This window comes from Phyllobates terribilis, unplaced genomic scaffold, assembly GCF_046119375.1.
Source record: "Phyllobates terribilis strain yellow unplaced genomic scaffold, ASM4611937v1 Scaffold_2__4_contigs__length_985480577, whole genome shotgun sequence".
Classification (NCBI taxonomy): domain Eukaryota; kingdom Metazoa; phylum Chordata; class Amphibia; order Anura; family Dendrobatidae; genus Phyllobates; species Phyllobates terribilis.
In genome coordinates, this window is record NW_027362762.1 from 186,030,556 (window position 1) to 186,051,840 (window position 21,285).

The window sequence follows — 21,285 nt, forward strand, 5'->3', positions numbered from 1 at the left end:
AATTGATGGGATAAGAAAACTGTCCAAAATATCAACGAAAACTTGGACATTTATTGAAGATGTAGTGACATCCATCTCCCCAGTGCCTATACCTGACATGCGGCCCCATATCATCAGGCTAAGTGCCCATGATGCAGAAATGCTGCATATTTTTTCCGCTTCTCCCTGGCAGGAAAAACGCATGCGGATTTTACATGTGTTTTTCCTGCGAGGTAGAAGCGTTTGTCAAGCGTTTTTGCATGCATTTCTGCATGCGGGTTATCAAGCGCTTTTCCAATCGATTTTAGCGTCACTTGGAAAAGTGCTTGACAACTTGGTCACACTATATAAATCCATGCAACCGGCATGGACTTATATAGTGTGACCAAGTAATAGTTAAAAAAAAAGAATAAAAATGGTAAAAAATAAAGATTATACTTACCTTCCGATGGCCCCTGGTATTTTCTCTGCTCTGTCTGGTCTGTTGTATGGGTCACGGTGGTGTGAAAGGACCTGCGATGACGTCATTGAGTCATGTGACAGGTCACACGACCACCGACGTAAGTGGTCGCGTGACCTGTCACATGACTAAATGATGTCATGGCAGGTCCTCACACCACCGCGACCCATACAACAGACCGGACGCATCGCTGAGGATACCGGTGGACATCGGAAGGTAAGTAAAATCTTTATTTTTTATTTTAAATTCTTTTTTTTAACAGGTTCTATGGTACCTGGGTCTGGAGGAGAGTCTCCTCTTCTCCAAACCCAGGTACCATCCGCACATAGAAACGCATATTATCCGTGTGTGCAAATGTGCTGACACGGATAATATGCGTTTCAATGCAAGTCAATGGCTTCAATTACGCTGCGTGTCTGCAAAATTAATGGACACGCTGCGTATTTTTCTGCAATGATAATCCGCAGCGGTAATCTCCGCAGCATGTGCACAGCACATGCGGATTATCATCGGGGACCATGGGGCACGTATTACCGAGTGTTTTTTTAAGCGTTTTCGCTGCGAAAATTCCGCTGCAAAAACGCTTGAAAAACGCATAGTGTGCACGCAGCCTCAATGACTGTGGAAATTTGCATGTTCTCTTCATGCAGTCATCTTTATAACTCTCAATGGAAAGGCACCAAACAAAAGTTCCAGCATCATCACCTTGCCCAATGCAGATTCGCGATTCATCACTGAATATGACTCATCCAGTCATCCACAGTCCATGATTGCTTTTCCTTAGCCCATTGTAACCTTGTTTTTTTCTGTTTAGGTGTTAATGATGGCTTTTGTTTAGTTTTTCTGTACGTAAATCCCATTTCCTTTAGTTTCCTTACAGTTTGGTCACAGACGTTGACTCCAGTTTCCTCCCATTCGTTCCTCATTTGTTTTGCTGTGCATTTCCTGTTTTGGAGACATATTGCTTTAAGTTTCCGGTCTTGACTAGTGATGAATGTGCTCGCCACTACTCGCTACTAGCCCGATCATCATGGTGCTCGACAAGCTCGGCGCGTATTTCCGGGTTGCTCGGACAGGAACTTGGGTCCCCTCCCTGCATGTTTGGCGCTCTTTAGAGAGCCAATGAACATGCAGGGATTGCCTGCCATGCACTGTAATGCCATAGCCTTGTTGGTTGTAGGCATTACACATGCTTGTCACAGTCACTCCGGATCAGACAGTGTAGGGAGAGCTGCTGCTGTGTCAGGGAGAGATTTGCTTGTGTATTAGGTAGTGTAGGGAGAAAAAACGTACATTACACATATCCATCTTAACAAACAGTCCTTTTGAGGACTAACTAATCCATCTGCAGAGATATCAGGCAGGCAGTGTATATAGGCAGGCAGGCAGTGTATATAGCAGACTGCAGTGCACATAGGACAAGAGGCTCCATTCCAGTTCTGTCGGCTGCTGCTGTTAGATATTTCTGGAGATAGGCCCAGGTCTAAGGGGACAGGAATAATTTTTTTTGCATCTTAATCCTCATTATTTGCTTAAAAAGCAATCCAGAGAACACGGTTTTTCTGTGCAATTTGCTTGTTGGCACTGCAGAATACAGCCAGGTCCTTTCCATATTACAGCGCTAAAAATCCATCTATTTAAAACTGTGTTTTCTCCATCACACTGATCACATATACATTTTCAGAAAATACTGCCATTTCTGGCCTCCATTAAAAAGTTTTTTCAGTGTGTCAGTGAAGCAATTGACACCAGATTGCTGTTCTAAATAGTTACCTACGGGCCAGATATTTAAAACTGTGTTTTCTCCGTCACACGGCTCACATATACGTTGTCAAAAAATACTGCCATTTCTGGCCTCCATTTAATTTTTTTTCAGTGTGTCAGCAAAGTTTTTGACACTGGTTTGCTGTTCAAAACAGTTACCTACAGGCCAGGTATTTAAAACTGTGTTTTCTCTGTCACACGGCTCACATATACGTTGTCAAAAAATACTGCTATTTCTGGCCTCCATTAAAAATTTCTTTCAGTGTGTCAGTGAAGCAATTCACAGCAGTTTGTTGGTCAAACTACTTACCTACAGGCCAGGTATTTAAAACTCTGTTTTCTCCATCACACGGATCACATAAAAATTCGCTCCAAACTCAGTCATTTGAAGTGAGCGTGGAAGATACCGTCCTCCATTTAAAATGGGCAAGGGACGGGGAACTGGACATGATGGTAAAGGTGCATGCAGAGGCCGAGGACAAGGCCATGGGCAAGCCGAAATTGTGCCACAACAAACACCCACATCTTCTCACCTGACCTTCCTGTCCCAATTTCTAGGGGACCCCAGCACACCATTATTGAACCCAGAGCAGTGTCAAAAAGTTGTTGGTTGGATAGCGGATAATGCTTCCAGTCACTTAGCCACCACCACCACCAGTATTCCACATGGTCAAGTCTCAGTAGCCGTGAGTCTGGACCGCATATTCCTCACTCTGATCCTCCTTCCTCCCACCATGCCGAGTACCCAGAGACAACTGATCCCACACTTGGACACTCTGAAGAGCTGTTCACTTTTCCATTTATAGATTCGGGCCTCTCGCCCGGTCCACTTGAAGCAGGGCAAGAGGAGATTGCATGTAGCGTTGCCCAAATATTTGAGCAGCCATGGTCACACGAAGGCGATGGTGGGAAAGTATCACAGGAGTTGGACGATGATGAGACACAATTGCCAGAAAGTCAGGAGGAGGACCAGGGTGTGGAAGTGGAAGACGAGGTGGTGGATGATAGAGTAACTGACCCAACCTGACAGGAGGACATGCATAGCGAGGACAGCAGCACACAGGGGGAGGGAGGCAGAGCACCCCAACAGGCAGGAAGAAGCAGTGTGGTGGCTGCAGACAACCGTTCCCCGTAACACCAACACGAAGGAAGTTGCCAGTACAACTGTTAGGTCTTCCTGAGTCTGGTTGTTTTTTAAAGACTCTGCTGATAACCCCAAAAAGGTCATTTGCAACACCTGCAAGGCCAGCATCAGCAGGGGTGTCAAAACGACCAGCCTGACCACCACCAGCATGATCAGGCACATGGCAGCAAAGCACCCGACTTTGTGGGCCGAACCCCAGGGTCCAGGAAGAGTGTCTGCGGGTGGCACCATTGCTTCTTCCGTTGTTGTGCATGCAAGCCAATCCCCTGTCCTTGATGCATGTGAAGATGCCTCCTGCCCTGCACCTGTCGATGCACACTCTCAAGTAGCAGCATCAGGAAGCACGTCCATGTCCTTGTCCCATCGCAGCGTTCAGTTGTCCATACCCCAGTCCTTAGAACGCAAGAACAAATATGCAGCCAACGCCCCACAGGCCACACTACTAAATTCTCACATTTCACGACTGCTTGCGCTCGAAATGTTGTCTCTTAGGCTCGTGGAGAAGGAAGCATTCCGCAACCTGATGGCGGTGGCCGTCCCTCGGTACTCGGTCCCCAGCCGCCACTATTTCTCCCAGTGTGCACTTGTCCCAAAATATTATCCATGCTCTCAACAACGCAGTTACCGGTAAAGTCCACCTAACCATGGACACGTGGACAAGTGCTTGTGAGCAGGGACGGTACATCTCGCTGACGGCACACTGGGTTAACATAGTGGAAGCCGGGACCCAGTCGGACCTTGGGACGGAACATGTCCTCCCGATGCCAAGGATTGCGGGCCCTAGGTCAATCAGGGTTGCCCCCACGGTCTACAGCTCCTGCAGCTCATCCTCCTCAGCCTCCTCCTCCTCCTCTTCAGCCTCCATCTCCGAAATGACCACATCAGTCACAAGCTGGAAGCACTGCAGCACTGCCTCGGCCAAGCGGCAACAGGCTGTGCTGATGCTAATATGCTTAGGTGAAAAACCGCACAATGCTGAAGAGTTGTGGACAGCTCTGAAAGAGCAGGCAGATCTGTGGCTCACACGGCTGAACCTGCAGCCAGTCATGGTCGTGTGTGACAATGGCCGGAACCATGTGGCGGCTCTGAGGCGAGGCAAGCTCACACACGTACCATGCCTGGCCCATGTGCTTAACCTCGTGGTTCAGCGGTTTCTCAAATCCTACCCGGAGCTGCCGGATCTGCTTGTTAAAGTACGCCGCCTGTATGCCCATTTTAGAAAGTCAGCTACAACTTCCACCACCCTTGCAGTGTTTCAGCAACGTTTGCAGCTTCCGGCTCAGACTGGTGTGTGATGTCCGCATGCGTCGGAACTCTACACTGCAGATGTTGGGAAGGATTTGTGAGCAGAAGAGGGCAGTTGTTGAGTACCAGTATCAACAAGGCCTTCAGTATTCAGTTCACACTCCACACATAAGACCTCAGGAATGGACATGGATGTCAGACATAAGTACCATTCCTCCAAAACTTTGAGGATTCACCATCCTGCTTCTCTGTCTTCTGAAACGCTCTCTGCTCACAATCATAGAGGATGCATTGCAGGCGGAGCACGATGAGATGGAACAAGAAACCATACAGGGTGATTACACACAGCCAAGCCTCATCTCATCCCAACCTGGATTGAGTGACGATGAGGAAGAGGAGGAGGAGGAGGAGGAGGAAGGACAGGAGCTAGTTTCATGCACTATAGACGGTACTACCTGCACAGCTGTCATACCGTCTGTTCAGCGTGGATGGCCAGAGGACAGAGAGGAGGAGGAGGAGAGCATGGTCAGTCATCCTCTTGGTGAGGACACCAAAGTCTTGTCTGTTAGTAGTCTGGCACGCATGGCTGAGTTTATGTTACACTGCCTTTCCTATGACCCTCGCTTTATCAAAATTTTGGGTGACAGTCATTACTGGTTGGTGACACTTCTAGACCCACGCTACAAGGAGAACTTTATATCTTTTATTCCTGAGGCGGACAGGTCTACAAAAATGGGGCTGTACCAGAAGGCCCTTGTTGCGGAACTATTAAAAAAATTCCCATCTGAAAACGCTGGCGGCAGAGGGCACACTTTGTTGGACAACCAAGGAGTACAGGCGAGAGAGACACAACTTCAATCTAGCAGAGGCAGGGGAACACTGTCAAAGTTCTGGGAGAGTTTTCTCAGACCCTCCCATCGGACAGGCCCTGAGGTGCGGGGTACTCTCACAAGGAGTGGAAGATGCTGAGGGAGTACCTTGTCGAGCGTACCAACGTCCTCCGTGATTTCGCTGTGCCTTATAATTATTGGGTATCCAAGCTGGATACGTGGAATGAACTGGCTCTCTATGCCTTGGAGGTCCTGGCCTGCCCTGCTGCCAGCGTTTTATCAGAGCGGGTTTTTAGTGCCGCTGGTAGAATTATAACTGATAAGCTCATCCGCCCGTCAACTGAAAATGCTGACAGGCTGACTCATAAAAAGTAACAAGGGCTGGATTGGGCCAGACGTCTCAACACCACCGAATGATAGCAGTGTAAAATATACTCCAATCGAGTGTCTTTTCTTGAGAGGTGTATTCCCATGCACCTTTTCACACCCACACATGGGTATACACTTCCTGATTTTGGCTATTTGCTCTTGTCCTCCTGTAGCGCCCCGAGGGCTCGGCCACTACAGGGGTATTGCACCTCTGCCAGAGGTGTGATATTCCACTCCCGGGTAAGGATGGAGTATTGACCAGGGCTCAGTTAGCTGTACACAGCACACTCACCCCATTTCCGAGGGACAGCTCAACGGTACTCCCATTAGACAGAAATGCAGGTACGACAGACCATGTCCCTGGCTGGAGTGAGGAGGGGGGAGGAATACCCGGTGATGTAGGAGCAGATAGGGGACGGTTCCTGAGCGTAGGTAGTAGCCCATTGGTTGCTGGTCACCTGGGCTCATGGCTAGAGGGAGGTATAAGAGGTGGGCACCATCTTAGGACACAGGACAGTCTGTGCAGAGAGAGGAGAAGACAGGGAGTAGAGGCTCTGTAGGAGCTCTACTCCAGAGTGGGCCTAGGGAGAGGCCGAGAAAGAGAGTGGAGTGGAGAGAGAGAGGAGGTGAAGGGGAGCTGTGGTTTCTTCTCAGCCCAGCGCCACGAGAAAGGAGAAGAAGAAGGAACAGGAAAGAAGAAGAGAGAGAGAGAAACAGAAGGGCTCAGGAACAAGAAGGTGGAAGGGACCCTAAGAACCCACGAGAATACAGGGTGAAGGGTCAGGCAGATTAAGGGTACCGGATCCCAAGTTGGTGGAGGAGAAACAACCCTCAGCCAAAGACCGGAGGCTGTGGCCATTTATTGGTGCAGCACCTCATCAAACCTGCTAGGAAGGCACCATAAAGGACTAAGGAGAACGGGATCCACGTTTAACCGCACAAGTCCGCGGCAGCTGGACAAAAGTGGGTCACTGGTGAGGCAGGCCAGAGTAAGGATTGAAGGGGGTTCTGAGCCATACTTCTGAGCTGCCTGGGAGTTGACCGAGCCCCACACCTGGTGGACGCAGCACAGCTTGGGTGGTCACTACCTGTACAGAAGTGACCCGGAACAAATGAACTGTGAGTAAAGACCCTGGACTGTAACTTGTTGTCTGTGTGCTCCTTTGCACCTCCAGCACTATTGGTACCGGGACTCTCACCACCATCACTCCCACCATCCACTACACTGCCCTGGGGCCGCACTCTTCCCGTGGGGAGTCACACCATCCCAGCTGCATACATCATCAGCCCCAGCGGTCTGCCTTGCAGCGGCGGTTCCTAATAAAAGCAATCCACGGGTGGCGTAGTCGGACATCACTTAAAACTTATAAAGGGACTACCACTGGTCTGAACACCCTGAGCCACGGACCGGGTCACCACTACTACCCCCATCGTTCCCCTATTGCCCGGATCCGAGTGCCCCACGACCCAGGGGGCGAGTCACTCCTCCTTCTCCTCATTCTCCACCACCATATCACCAGGGTGACCATGGTCCGTGATTCAACACCCACCTAATTTTTCTAAAGGGTGTTTATGAAGCCCCTAAAAAAAATTTTTTATACAGTATGTTCATGTATACCCCCCAGCGGTAAATGTTTGTCAGCCCATACACTTAGTACATGGGCATTACAAGTATAGGAGGCCCGCTCCTTTCTAATGGGAACATTTTTTTATGAGGTCCTCCTCCACGTCTCTTCCAAGGGGCATTGAAGTGCCTCCAAATTTTTGGCAGCCATTGCATTCACTACATAGGCCAACACTATGGGAGACTCTCTCCTTTCTAATGGGAATTTGTCGTTACTGTGGCCCTGCTCTGTGTGTCTTTAAATTCTTAGTGGGGTTTTTCCTAAAATTGGTCAGCCGTTGGACTCATTGCATGCCCTATAACTGTATAGCAGACTCTCTCCTTTCTAATGGGAACATGTCGTACCTTGTTACTGTGGCCCTGCTCCATATGTCTTTAAATTCTTAGTGGTGTTTTTGTTAAAATTGGTCAGCTGTTGGACTCACTGCATACCCTATAACTGTATAGCAGACCCTCTCCTTTCTAATGGGAACATGTCGTACCTTGTTACTGTGGCCCTGTTCTATGTGTCTTTAAATTCTTAGTGGGGTTTTTCCCAAATTTTGGCAGCCCTTGCAGTCACAGCATGGGCATTACCACTATAGGAGACCTGCTACTTTATAATGGGAACATTTTTTTTTACTGAGACCCTCCTCTATGTCTCTTCAAAGGGGTATTGGGTTGAGTCCAAATTTTAGTCAGCCCTTGCAGTCACTGGATACGCAATAACAGTATAGGAGACCCACTTGTTAATAATGAGAACAACAAAGCAAAGCCGGCTGATGGCTCTCTAACAATAGCGAGGGCCGACTGCTGGCCTTTTAAGAATAGTAAGGGCCGTCTGATGTCCCTATAAAAATACGCTTTATGACTTTCAGAGTCCTTCCATCATAAATAAAACAGGATGTGTCTGATGATGTGTCACACACCACATTGCCAGAAAAGGTTGTAAAATGTTAAAATGACATTTCTGGGTGAATGCATTTGTCTTACAGAAAAAACGTAAAAAAAAAAAAAAAAACAATAGGATCTTTCTTTAGCATAAAAAATAGCGTCACCAATTTAACAACAATGTAATCACATTGTTCAGCTCATGCACCTCCTCCTCCATCTCCGAAATGATCACATCAGTCACAAGCTGACAGCACTGCCTTGGCCAAGAAGCAACAGGCTGTGCTGAAGATAACATGCTTAATTGACAAACCGCCCAGCGCTGCAGAGTTGTTGAAAGCTGTAACACAGCAGCCTGATCTGTGGCTCTCACCGCTGAACATACAGCCAGGCATGGTCGTGTGTGACAATGGGGGAAACCTGGTGACGGAGAAATGACAGCCGGGGTAGATACGGTTTCCCTCTATGCCAGTCCTTTCACCAAGCTAAAGGATATGGCTGTTTTTGAAATACAACTCCCACTGAGAAGCTGTTTCAGATTGGAAAACATTGTGCCCACTAGAGGATTTGATTCTGAGGGCTAACCTTTCTCCCCCACTCAAGAGCCACATAGCAGCTGCAAAGTTAGCGCTATCATGAACTCTCCTGAGGTAGAAGCCAAGGCACACCAGAGGATTCTCTGGTGGGACCATCCAACCCTGCCAAGAAACAGTCCTGGCTAAGAAAAGTGTGTGGGACACTCTATGGCTGCTTTTATACTGTGGAGGAAACACACGCAAACACGGGGAGAACATACAAAGTCCTTGCAGATGTTGTCCTTGCTGGGATTTGAACCCAGGATCCCAGCGCTGCAATGCTTCAGTGCTAACCACTGATCTTATGTGCTGCTGTTCACCCTCTAATATCTAACAGGCTGGAGAAGCTTGCACCTACTGCCACTCTATCTTCAGCTCCTTTGTGAGAAAATGTATTTGGGCAGCCACTCAGTCTACCAAATATAATTCCTGAGAAGGAAATTGGGGATGGCTTCGCTACTGGTACGGGTGGCAGTGCTAATACCATGGCGTCGTACCATAGTTTGCTGGAAATATTCCAGGCTGGTAGGAAGCAAGCAAATTCCCACAGAAAAGTACCAACAGTACTGTTCAGTGACCCGCGCTTGTAGAAGACGGAGACAACACCGGGAGAAATAGTGACGGCTGGGGACCGAGTATGGACACGAGGCATGAGGCATGTGGTTGTGAAAAGCTTCCGCCTCCACGAGCCTAAAAGGCCACATTTCAAGTGAAAGCAGCTTTACAGGACTTCCTGTGAGAAATGACATGCAGGGTAGATAGGGTTTCCCTCTATGCCAGTCCTTTCACCAAGCTAAATACAACTGTCAGCAAAAAAAGTTGTGGACCGGCCCTGTACCGTCCCTGGCCACATTCACCTGTCTACGTGTTTGTGGTTAGGCGGTCCTTCCCAGTAAGTGCACTGGGGAGGGCACGGGTAATGTTGTGGGACCCATGCTTGTGGAAGGCGGAGGCGATACCGGGCTGGGGAAAGAGTATGGACACCTGGCTGCCACCGGCATGAGGTTATGAAAAGCTTCCGCCTCCACGAGCCTTAAAGGCTACATTTCAAGTGCAAGCAGCTGTCAAAAATTTGGCAGTATAGTATTGCGGCCTGTGGGTGGGTGACTGGCTGACTGCATACTTTCGCTTGCATTCCAAGAAATGGTGTAGGGACAATTGAACGCGGCAGTGGGACTCGGACGTGGACGGTGATTGTTGCAAGTCTGCAACGACAGGTTCATGGCGGGAGGCATCTTCGCATGCACCAAGGACCACTTATGATGGGCACACTTTTAGGCAGTGACCTGGGAGTCAGAAATGCTTCCAGAGGTCTTCCTCATTCTGTTCCCATGACTTTTCAGCACTGTATGCATGTGTCTGATGATGTGTCACACACCACATGGCCAGATAAGGTTGTAAAATGTTAAAATGAAATTTCCTGGTGAATGCATTTGTCTTGGTTGAAAGCAATGCAAAAGTGCAAAAACGCATCAAAAACACTACGTGTGAACATAGCCCAAGGTGTGGAGGAGTATTTTTATTTTTGGCTGTTTATTTTGCTTTATATACATTGTACATGTCATGGAAATGATGTTCCTTAACATATTTCCCAGGAAAATCCATTTTGGTTTAGTTTTGGTATGTTTTATTGTGAGTCCGTAAAAGTGGCGTAATACCTCTGACAACGTTGTTGACAGAAGTGACCTGGGAGTCAGAAATGCTTCCAGGGGTCTTCCCCATGCTGTCCCATGTCATTTGAGCACTGTTCCCATCGATTTGGGCAAATTTTAGGTCCTCTGCAGACCGCCGGGGGGAGCCGCCTGAAAAATGCTCGAGTTTCCCATAGACTTACATGCGGCTCGTTGCTGGGGTCGAGCACCCAAGTAGTCCAATTTGCTTGACTTGAGCAACGAGTACCCAAGCATTTTAGTGCTTGCTCATCACTAGTCTTGACGCTTTGATGTCTTCCTTGGTCTACCAGTATGTTTGCCTTTAACAACCTTCCCATATTGTTTGTATTTGGTCCAGATTTTAGACACAGCTAGCTGTGAACAACCAACATCTTTTGCAACATTGCGTGATGATTTACCTTCTTTTAAGAGTTTGATAATCCTCTCCTTTATTTTAATTGACATCTCTCGTGTTGGAGCCATGATTCATGTCAGTCCACTTGGTGCAACAGCTCTCCAAGATGTGATCACTCCTTTTTAGATGCAGACTAATGAGCAGATCTAATTTGATGCAGGTGTTAGTCTTGGAAATGAAAGTTTACAGGGTGAATCCATAATTTTTTCCTCAGAATTGAGTGATTCCAGAATTTTTTCCCTCTGCTTGGTCTGAAAAAAATGACCCTTACTGAGAACCAAATTTTTAATCTTGATTTCTCTTAGTGTTTCTTAAAGTCCTAAAGTTGCCATTTGAAATGATTTTAGTTTTGTGCCATGTCTGTGATCTGCTTTTTTTCAACAACATTAAACAACTGAATGAACATCCTCCGATTGAGGATAATTCCATAATTTTAGCCAGGGGTTGTATGATACTGCGTTAAGGGGTAGTGTTGAGCGAGCACTAAAATGTTCGGGTGCTCAAAGCTCGGGCCGAGCTCACCGTGATACTCGAGTGCTCGACCCGAGCAACGAGCCCAATGTTAGTCTATGTGAGACCCAATCATTTTTGCGGCGGCACCCCCGGCAGTCTGTAGAAAGCCTAAAAAGTGCCCAAAACAATAGTGACAGTGCTCAAATGACATGGGAACAGCATGGGGATCACCCCAGGAAGCATTTCTGACCCCCAGGTCACTGCTGTCAACAACGTGGTCAGAGGTATTAAGCCAGTTTTACGGACTCACAATAAAACGTTCAAAAACTAATCTGAAACTGCTTTCCTGTGAAATATGTTAAGGAAGTTCCTTTCCAGGGTAAAGACTTGTGCATAAGGTAAAATAAATAACCAAAAACAAAAATACTCCTCCACACCTTGGGCTATATTCACAAGTAGCATTTTTTTATGCGTTTTTGCACTTTTGTATTGCTTTCAACCATGACAAATGCATTCACCGGGAAATGTAATTTTAACATTTTACAATCTTATCTGGCCATGTGCTGTGTGACACATCATCAGACACATCCTGTTTTATTTATGATGCATACAGTGCTGAAAAGACATGGGAACAAGCATGGGGAAGACTCCTGGAAGGATCTCTGACACCCTGGTCACTGCCTAAAAGTGTGCCCATCAGAAGTGATCCTTGCCGCATCAGAAGATGCACGGGATAGTTGCAAGTCTGCAAGTCCTTGTCCCAGGGCAGTGTTCAATTATACCTCCCCCATTCCTTGCAATGCAAGTGCAAGTATGCAGCCTGCCACCCACCCACCCCTAGGCTGCAATACCATACTGCTTGCTTGCACTTGAAATTGGGCCTTTTAGGCATGTGGAGGCGGAATCTGGCCACCACGTCATCGCTGCATCGGCGGCCTGGTATCCATAATCAGTCCCCAGCTGCCCGGCGGCCTGGTTTCCACACTTGGTCTCCAGCCGCCAGGGGGCGGCCGGGTGTCAATACTCGGTCCCCAGCCACCCCGCGGCCGGGTGCCCACACACGGTCCCCTGCCGCCCCTATTTGTCTTAGTGCGCCTTATACACAAGCCCGCATACCAAAACATTACCTGTGCCCTCCCCAGTGCATTTAGTGGGAAGGACAGCCTAACCACAAACACGTGGACAAGTGAATGTGGCCAGGGATGGTTCATCTCACTGATGCCTTCACACTGGGTTAATATTGTGGAAGCCGACACTGGGATGCAACACGTCCTCCAGACATTGAGGATTGTGGGTCCTGGGTCAATCAGGCTTCAACACAAAGTTCAGAATGTAGACAGCAGCAGTGGTCGGCCTCCTACACAACGAGTAAATTATTCATGATCATGAGGCCATCTATCTCCTTAGCTTTCTGTTCCTTGGAATGCAAGCGCATGTATGTTGTAGCGGCTAGGCCTGAGGTGGTCAGCGTTTTGGCGCATATCCTACCTCCTCTGAGGATTGCTGGATGTTTTCCTGCTACTATCCCAGTTCTATGACTCCCGTTAAAACAAAGCTTCAGGTGATGAATGATGGATGAGGTGGTGGCAAAGGAGAAAGAGCAGGAGGAACAGGGACCATTCACATCAATTTCAGGCCAGTCAACCACACATGTCTTGTAGGATATGTTTCTGTACCAAAAGGAGCGGTTCGGCTACACAGTTATAGGGCATACAGTGAGTGCAATGCCTACCAAAAATTTCGAGGCACTCCAATGCCCCTTGGAAGTGACATGGAGGTCAGAGGGCCTTAACTAAACCGTTTTTTCCATTTATAGCAACTGGGTCTCCTGTACACTGTTGGCCTAAACAGTGAATGGAAGGCTTTCCAAAAATTATGAGGAACTGCAATGCCCCTTAAAACAGACGTGGATTGCAGCATACTAAAAACCTTCTACCCATTATTGGGGAGTGGGTCTCCCTTAGTGTTCGCCTATACATTGAAAAGCAAAAGCTGACTAAAATTAGGAGGAAATGCAATGTCCGTTGGAAGAGTTGTGGAGGTTAGAGGTAATTAAAAACAACATTTCAATGCCCGTTGGAAGAGCTGTGGAGTTCAGAGTGGTTTAACAAGACGGTTTTAATGCCCCTTGGAAGAGACGTGGAGGTCACAGTAGCTTAACAAGATGGTTTTAATGCCCCTTGGAAGAGACGTGGAGTTCAGAGTGGTTTAACAAGACTGTTTTAATGCCCCTTGGAAGAGACGTGGAGGTCCCAGTGGAATAAAAAGACATTATCAATGCCCCTTGGAGGAGACGTGGAGGTCACAGTAGCTTAACAAGAGGGTTTTAATGCCCCTTGGAAGAGACGTGGAGGTCACAGTAGCTTAACAAGAGGGTTTTAATGCCCCTTGGAAGAGACGTGGAGGTCAGAGTGGTTTAACAAGACGGTTTTCATGCCCCTTGGAAGAGACGTGGAGTTCAGAGTGGTTTAACAAGAAGATATTAATGCCCCTTACAAGAGCCATGCAGTACAGCATATTAAAAACATTATTCCCATTATTGGGGAGTGGGTCTCCCATAGGCTTTGCCTATGCCTTCCAAGCAAAAGCTGCCAAAAATTAGGATGGAGGAACTTGCAATGCCACTTACAAGAGCCATGCAGTACAGCATATTAAAAACATTATTCCCATTATTGGGGAGTGGGTCTCCTTTAGTCTTTGCCTATGCCTTCCAAGCAAAAGCTGCCAAAAATTAGGACGGAGGAACTTGCAATGCTGGCAACATGGACCACGGTCACCCTGGTGGCATAGTGGTGGTGGAGGCTGAGGATAAGGAGAAGAGCAAAAAAATGCCAAAATGAGGAAGCGTATACCCATGTGTGGGTGTGAAGTGGTGCATGGGAATACACCTCCCGAAATAACACAGTAGATTTGATTTTATGTTACTCTGCTGTCATTTGGTGGTGATGAGAAGTCAGGCCCAATCCAGCCCTTGTTCATTTTGATTAGGGTCAGCTTGTCAGCATTGTCAGTTGACAGGCGAGTGCCCTTATCAGTTATAATTCCCCCAGCGGCACTAAAAACACGCTCCGATAACACGCTAGCGGCAGGGCAGGCCAGGACCTCCAAGGCTTACAGAGCGAGTTCATTCCAAGTGTCCAGCTTGGATACCCAATAATTAAAAGGCACAGAGGAATCACGGAGGACGCTGTTACAGTCTGCAAGGTACTCCCTCACCATCTTTTGAAACTTTCCACTCCTTGTGAGAGTACCCTGCGCCTCAGGGCCTGTAAGCTGGGCGGGTCTCAGAAAACTGTCCCAGAACGTTGACAGTGTTCCCCTGCCTCTGCTAGATTGGAGTTGCGTCTCTCTCGTCTATACGCCTTGGTTGGGCAATGAACTGTGACCTCTGCCGCTAGCATGTTCAGATGGGAATTTTTTTAACAGTTCAGCAGCAAGCGCCTTCTGGTACTTCCCCATTTTTGTAGACCTCTCCACCTCAGAAATAAGAGAGTGAAAGTTCTCCTTGTAGCGGGGGTCTAAAAGCGTCACCAACCAGTAATGACTGTCACCCAACATTTTGACAACGCAAGGGTCACAGTTAAGGCAGCGTAACAAAGTCAGCCATGCGTGCCAGACTGGTAATGGGCAAGACTTCCGTGTCCTCACCAAGATGACGACTGACCATGCTCTCCTCCTCCTCCCCCCTGTCCTCAGGCCATCCACGCTGAACTGATGATAAGACAGTTGTACAGGTACTACCGTCTACAGTACATAATACCAGCTCCTGTTCTTCCTCCTCCTTCTCCTCCTCCTCTCCCTCATTGTCCCCCAATGCACGTTGGGATGAGATGAGGCTGGGCAGTGTGTAATTGCCCCTTAAGGCTTCTTGATCCATCTCTTCATACTCTGGCTGCAATGCCTCCTCTTTAATTCTCTGCAGAGAGCGTTGCAAAAGATAGACAAGTGGGATGCTGACGATAATGATGGCGTCATCGCCACTCACCATCTTGGTCGACTCCTCAAAGTTTGTCAGGATGGTACATATGTCAGACATCCAGGTCCACTCCTGAGGTCTTATGTGTGGAGTCTGACCTGAATATCGACGGCCTTGTTGCAGCTGGTACTCCACATCTGCTCACAAATCCTTTGCAACATGTGGAGGGTAGAGTTCCAACGTGTGGGGACATCACACACCAGTCGGTGTGCCGGAAGCTGCAAACGCTGCTGCAACACAGAGAGGGCGGTGGAACCTGTAGCCGACTTGCGAAAATGAACTGACAGGTGGCGTACTTTCACGAGGAGATCTGGTAACTCTGGGTACAATTTTTAAGATAACGCTGAACCACGAGGTTAAGCACATGAGCCAGGCATGGTACTTGTGTGATCTCGCCTCACCTCAGAGCCGCCACCAGGTTACGGCCATTGTCACACACGACCATGCCTGGATGTAGGTTCAGCTGTCTCAGCCACAGATCTGCCTGCTCTTTCACAGCTGTCCACAACTCACAAGCAGTGTGAGGTTTATCACCTAAGCTTATGAGTTTCAGCACAGCCTGTTGCCCCTTGGCGGAGGCAGTACTGCAGTGCTTCCAGCTTGTAACTGATGTGGTGATTTCTGAGATGGAGGCTGAACATGAGGAGGAGGAGGAGGAGGAGGATGATGCGCAGGAGCTGTACACTGTGGGGGCAACTCTGACTGACATAGGGCCCGCATCCTCGGTGTGGGGAGGATGTGTTCCGTACCAAGATCCAACTGGGTCCCGGCTTCTACTATGTTTACCCAGTGTGCCGTCAGGGAGATGTACCGTCCCTGGCCACAAGCACTTGTCCGCATGTCCGTTGTCAGGTGGACTCTCTCAGTAACTGCGTTGTTGAGGGCACGGAAGATGTTTTGGGACACGTGCTTGTGTGGTGCGGGGATGGCACACCGGGAAAAATAGTGTTGGCTGGGGACCGAGTACCGAGGGACGGCCACCGCCATAAGTTTGCGGAAGGATTCCGTCTCCACCAGCCTAAAAGGCAGCATTTCCAACGCAAGCAGTCGTGAAATGTGCGAATTTAGGACTGTGGCTTGTGGGGCGTTGGCTGCGAATTTGCGCTTTCGTTCAAAGCTCTGGGATATAGACAATTGAACGCTGCAGTGGGATGTGGATCTGGACGTTGATGCTGTTTCTTGAAAAACTGCCATAACAAGTGAAGACTGAGAGGAGGGGGCATCTTTGCATGCAGTATGGACAGGGGATTGCCTTGAATGCACAACAGGGGGTTCTCTTACACGCACAACAGCAGAAGAAGCAGTGGTGACACCCGCTGACACTGGTCGTGGACCCTGGGGTTCGCCCCACAAAGTCGGGTGCTTTTCTGACATGTGCCTGATCATGCTGGTGGTGGTCAGGCTGGTAGTTTTGTCACCCTTGCTGATGCTGGCCTGGCAGGTGGTACAAATGGCCTTTTTTGGGTTATCAGCAGAGTCTTTAAAAAAATTCTAGACTCTGGAAGACATACCTGTTGTACTGGCAACGTCCCTCGTGTTGGTGTTACGGGGAATGGTTGCCCACCTTCAGTGTGCGGCCACCACACTGCTTCTTCCTGCCTGTTGGCGTACTCTGCCTCACTCCCCCTGTGTGCTGCTGGCCTCGTTCTGCGTGTCCTCCTGCCACGTTGGGTCAGTTACTAGATCATCCACCACCTCCTCCTCTTCCACTTCCACACCACAGTCCTCCTCCTCACTTCGTGGCAATTGTGTCTCTTCATCGTCCACCTCTTGTGTCAAATTCACAGCGTCGCCTTCCTGTGGCCGTGGCTGTTCAAATATTTGGCCATCGCTACATGGGATCTCCTCTTCCACAACTTCGAGCGGAGCAGGCGAGGGGCCCAAATATGGAAATGGACCAGTGAACAGCTCTTCAGAGTGTCCCAACTTTGGGATCAGTTGCTGTCTGACGACACTCGGCATGGTGGGAGGAAGGAGCATCAGGGTGAGGAGGAGTATGCAGTCGATACTCACGTCTACTAACACTTGACCGTGTGGAAGACAGACCAGAGGTGGTGGTGCCCAGGTGACTGGAAGTATTATCTGCTATCCAATTAATAACCTGTTCACACTGATCAATTCGCAATAGTGGTGCTGTTGTGTGCTTCCCTAGTAATTTGGTCAAGAACTGGGAGTGAGAAGATGTGGCTGTTGGTTGTGGCACATTTTCACCTTGGCCAGGGCCCCATCCTCTGCACGCACCATCACCAGAACGTCCAGTTCCACGTCCCTTGCCACGCGCCTTGCCCATTGTAAATGAAGTAAAATAGCTTACACTCGCACCATCAATGGCAAAAGGGTAATAAAAAGGAGATTTGAACCGTGGAAGAGGAAAACCACAGTTCTATTTCTCTGGCCTACACCAGAATCTTTTAAACAGATATATTTGTGTCTGAACAGTCAGCGAGACACTGAAACTTTTTTTTTTATGCAAAAAGGTGGATTACACCCAGATTTGAACCGTGGAGGAGGAAAACCACAGTTCTAGTTATTGTTATGATCTGCAACATGTACTAAGGAAGATAGGGGAAAGCTGTCCCTACAGTAAGACTAAGCTGAATCCCTACGATGTAGCGGGCTGCCTGTTCCTAGTGAACAGACCAGCCTTAGTCCTCGGCTAGTCTGAACGAAGACCTATAGAATTAAGGGAGGGGTCCCTAAAAGAACTAAGGACTGGAACAAAATTGTGACACCTCCTAAACAGAAGTTGTTGCAGAACACAAAAAGACAAACTGACAAAAGTACTAGAGGTCCCAGAGGACAAAGCGAACTTGACAGAGAAAGGCACAGAAGCACCGGACTAGAGAGACAGTAAAACACTGAAGTCCAGCACAGCCAGAAGGGCGGAGCTGGAATATAAAGGCAGATGGTCATGTGACCCCAAACCACAAGATATAAAAAACAAACAGGAGGGTTCTAACAGTACCCCCTCTTTTATGAGGATCCTCCGGATCCTCCAGGCCTATCTGGAAACCTCCTGTGGAAAGCTTTAACAAGCCTAGGAGCAGAGACATCATCCGTCCTTACCCAGGAGTTGTCTTCGGGACCAAAACCCTTCCAGGAGACAAGATACTGTAATCTCCCTCTATGCCATCTAGAATTCAAGATACGAGAAATTTCATATTCGTCATCTTCCACCACAGGAGTAACTGAGACAGTGGCATCCCTATCAGATACGTCAGCCTTTTTCCACAAGGAAACATGAAACACAGGATTAATCTTCCAGGAAGTAGGGACATCCAACCTAACAGCAGACAAGTTAACAACCTGAAGCACTTTAAATGGACCCACAAACTTAGGACCCAGTTTTTTTAGAGGGAATCCTCAACCGCAGTTTCTTTGAGGACAACCAAACCATGTCACCCACAGTAAACAAAACCTCTTTACGTTTCCTGTCAAAATACCTCTTGGACTTCTTGTTAGCCTCTTGAAGGTTACAACGTACATTAGTCCAAACTCTCTCCAAATCACAGGAAAAATTCTCCTCCCCCGGCACCGCCGACCCCAATTTGGAGAACGAACCAAAAGACGGGTGTCTCCCAGTACAACAAAAAAAAGGAGAACACCCAGCAGAGGAGGATGTATGATTGTTAAGAGCAAATTTTGCAAGAGGCAGAAACTCAGACCACACCTCTTGATTGTCCGCCACAAAACAACGCAAAAACTGTTCAACATCCTGGTTCTTTCTTTCAGTCTGTCCATTCGACTCAGGATGATAACCAGGCGAAAATGATAAATGGACTCCCAACCTGTCACAAAAAGCACGCCAAAAGTGAGCCACAAACTGAGGTCCTCTATCAGAAACAATATCCGTGGGAACGCCATGGAGCTTGACAATCACCTTAACAAACGCCTTAGCGAGTGTCTTGGCGCAGGGCAACTTAATGAATGGAACCAAATGACACATCTTACTAAAACGGTCCACGACCACCCAGATGACAGTAAAACCCTCGGACCCAGGAAGATCAGTAATAAAATCCATAGTGAGATGCGTCCAAGGCGCACTAGGAACCTCCAGAGGGCAAAGCTAACCCGCAGCAGGAGTATGTGAAGCCTTTGACCTAGCACACACAGTACACTGACGCACCCACTTGATGACTTCCTTCTGTCATCCAGGCCACCAAAAACTGCGACTGATTAGTCTCTTAGTCTCCGAAACTCCTGGATGACCTGCCAACCGAGACTCATGACACTCCACAAACAAATCTCTCCTAAAGGCTCTAGGCTCGAACAACCTCCCATGGGGAGTGTTAGATGGAGCATCATCTTGAGCATTCAGAATCCCATTCTCCAAAACGGAGTTCAAAGCCGACACCACAACTTCTTTCTGTAAAATGCTCTCATCCTCCTCGGCACCGACCGTAGGAGAGAATCTGCGAGATAAAGCATCGGCTTTAACATTCTTAGTACCAGGGATATAGGTAACAGAAAAATGAAACCAAGAAAAAAAAAGTGCCCATCTAGCTTGACAGGCATTCAAGCGCTTGGCAGCATCCAGATAGATCAAATTCTTATGATCTGTGAAAACCTGAATAGGAAATCTAGCGCCTTCCAAAAAATAACGCCAATGTTCAAACGCAAGTTTAATAGCCAGCAACTCACGATTTCAAACATCATAATTCAGTTGGGCTTCTGAAATTTTTTTCGAAAAGAAGGCACAAGGATGTACTCCACCCTTGTTCTCCTGAGACAAAACTGCTCCGACCCCCACCGATGAAGCATCGACCTCGACCAAAAAAGGCTTGGTCTCATCAGGCTGCATAAGGATAGGGGCAGAACTGAACCTCTCTTTGAGATACTCAAATGCTTCAATGGCCTCAGTAGTCCACTGGGCCGTATTCGCACCTTTCCTGGTGAGATCGGTTAGAGGTTTAACAATTACAGAAAAATTCTTAATGAATTTCCTGTAATAATTGGCAAAACCCAAAAATCTCTGTATAGATTTCAAACCAATAGGCCTAGGCCATTCCTGCACAGCCTGAACCTTCACAGGGTCCATCTCAAAGCCCTCACTGGAGAACATGTAGCCCAAAAAACTAATTTTCTGTACAGCGAACTCACATTTCTCCAGCTTAGCAAAGAGTGAATTATCACTCAATAACTGCAAAACTTCACGTACACTCTGCCAATGGGACTCTAGATCTGGTGAATAAATCAAAATGTCATCCAAATACACAACCACATTCTTACCAATCAAAGGTTCCAGGATGTCATTAATAAGGTTCTGAAAAAATGCAGGTACATTGGTAAGACCAAAAGGCATCACCAGATTCTCAAAATGACCTACCGGAGTGTTAAAAGCAGTTTTCCATTCATCTGACCTCTGATTCAAACATCTAAGTTCTGATTCAGCAGATGAGATTCAATCAGGATCGTCATATAATAGCCTCATAGCAGAAAATTCTTCAACAGACCTTAAACACGGATCATTAGGCTGGAGAGAAAAGGTCCACCCCTGTGGTTCATTGCGCAAAAGTGACTTAATAAAACCAATGCGCTGTGATTCATTCCCAGAGGATCTTGGTCTCAAACGAAAATATAACAAACAAGCATATTTAAAGGAAAAAAAATCTTGCTGTTTAAAAAGCATCAGGCAGTCATACCTTGGGTTCGACAAAATGCGATCCAGGACAGCTACTCACGTGTTGCTGAAGCTCGGCCACCTCCAGATACAATCCCTGCAGGCGTTGAACCAAATCCTGGGCGGAAACCATACTGATCCCCAAATTTCTTTCCTTTTAGTTTTTTGGGCTGGACTTACTGTTGTGATTTGCAACATGTACTAAGGAAGATAGGGGAAAGCTGTCCCTAAAGTAAGACTAAGCTGTATCCCTACGATGTAGCGGGCTGCCTGTTCCTAGTGAACAGACCCGCCTTAGTCCTCGGCTAG

General features: G+C 47.8%; 1 long non-coding RNA gene across 1 annotated transcript in view; it reads left to right on the forward strand.

The window, feature by feature from the left end:
* The window catches only part of LOC141201371 (uncharacterized), a 151,985-nt gene that overhangs the window by 128,232 nt on the left and 2,468 nt on the right, over positions 1–21,285 (forward strand). The gene's annotated exons all lie outside the window — the stretch shown is intronic.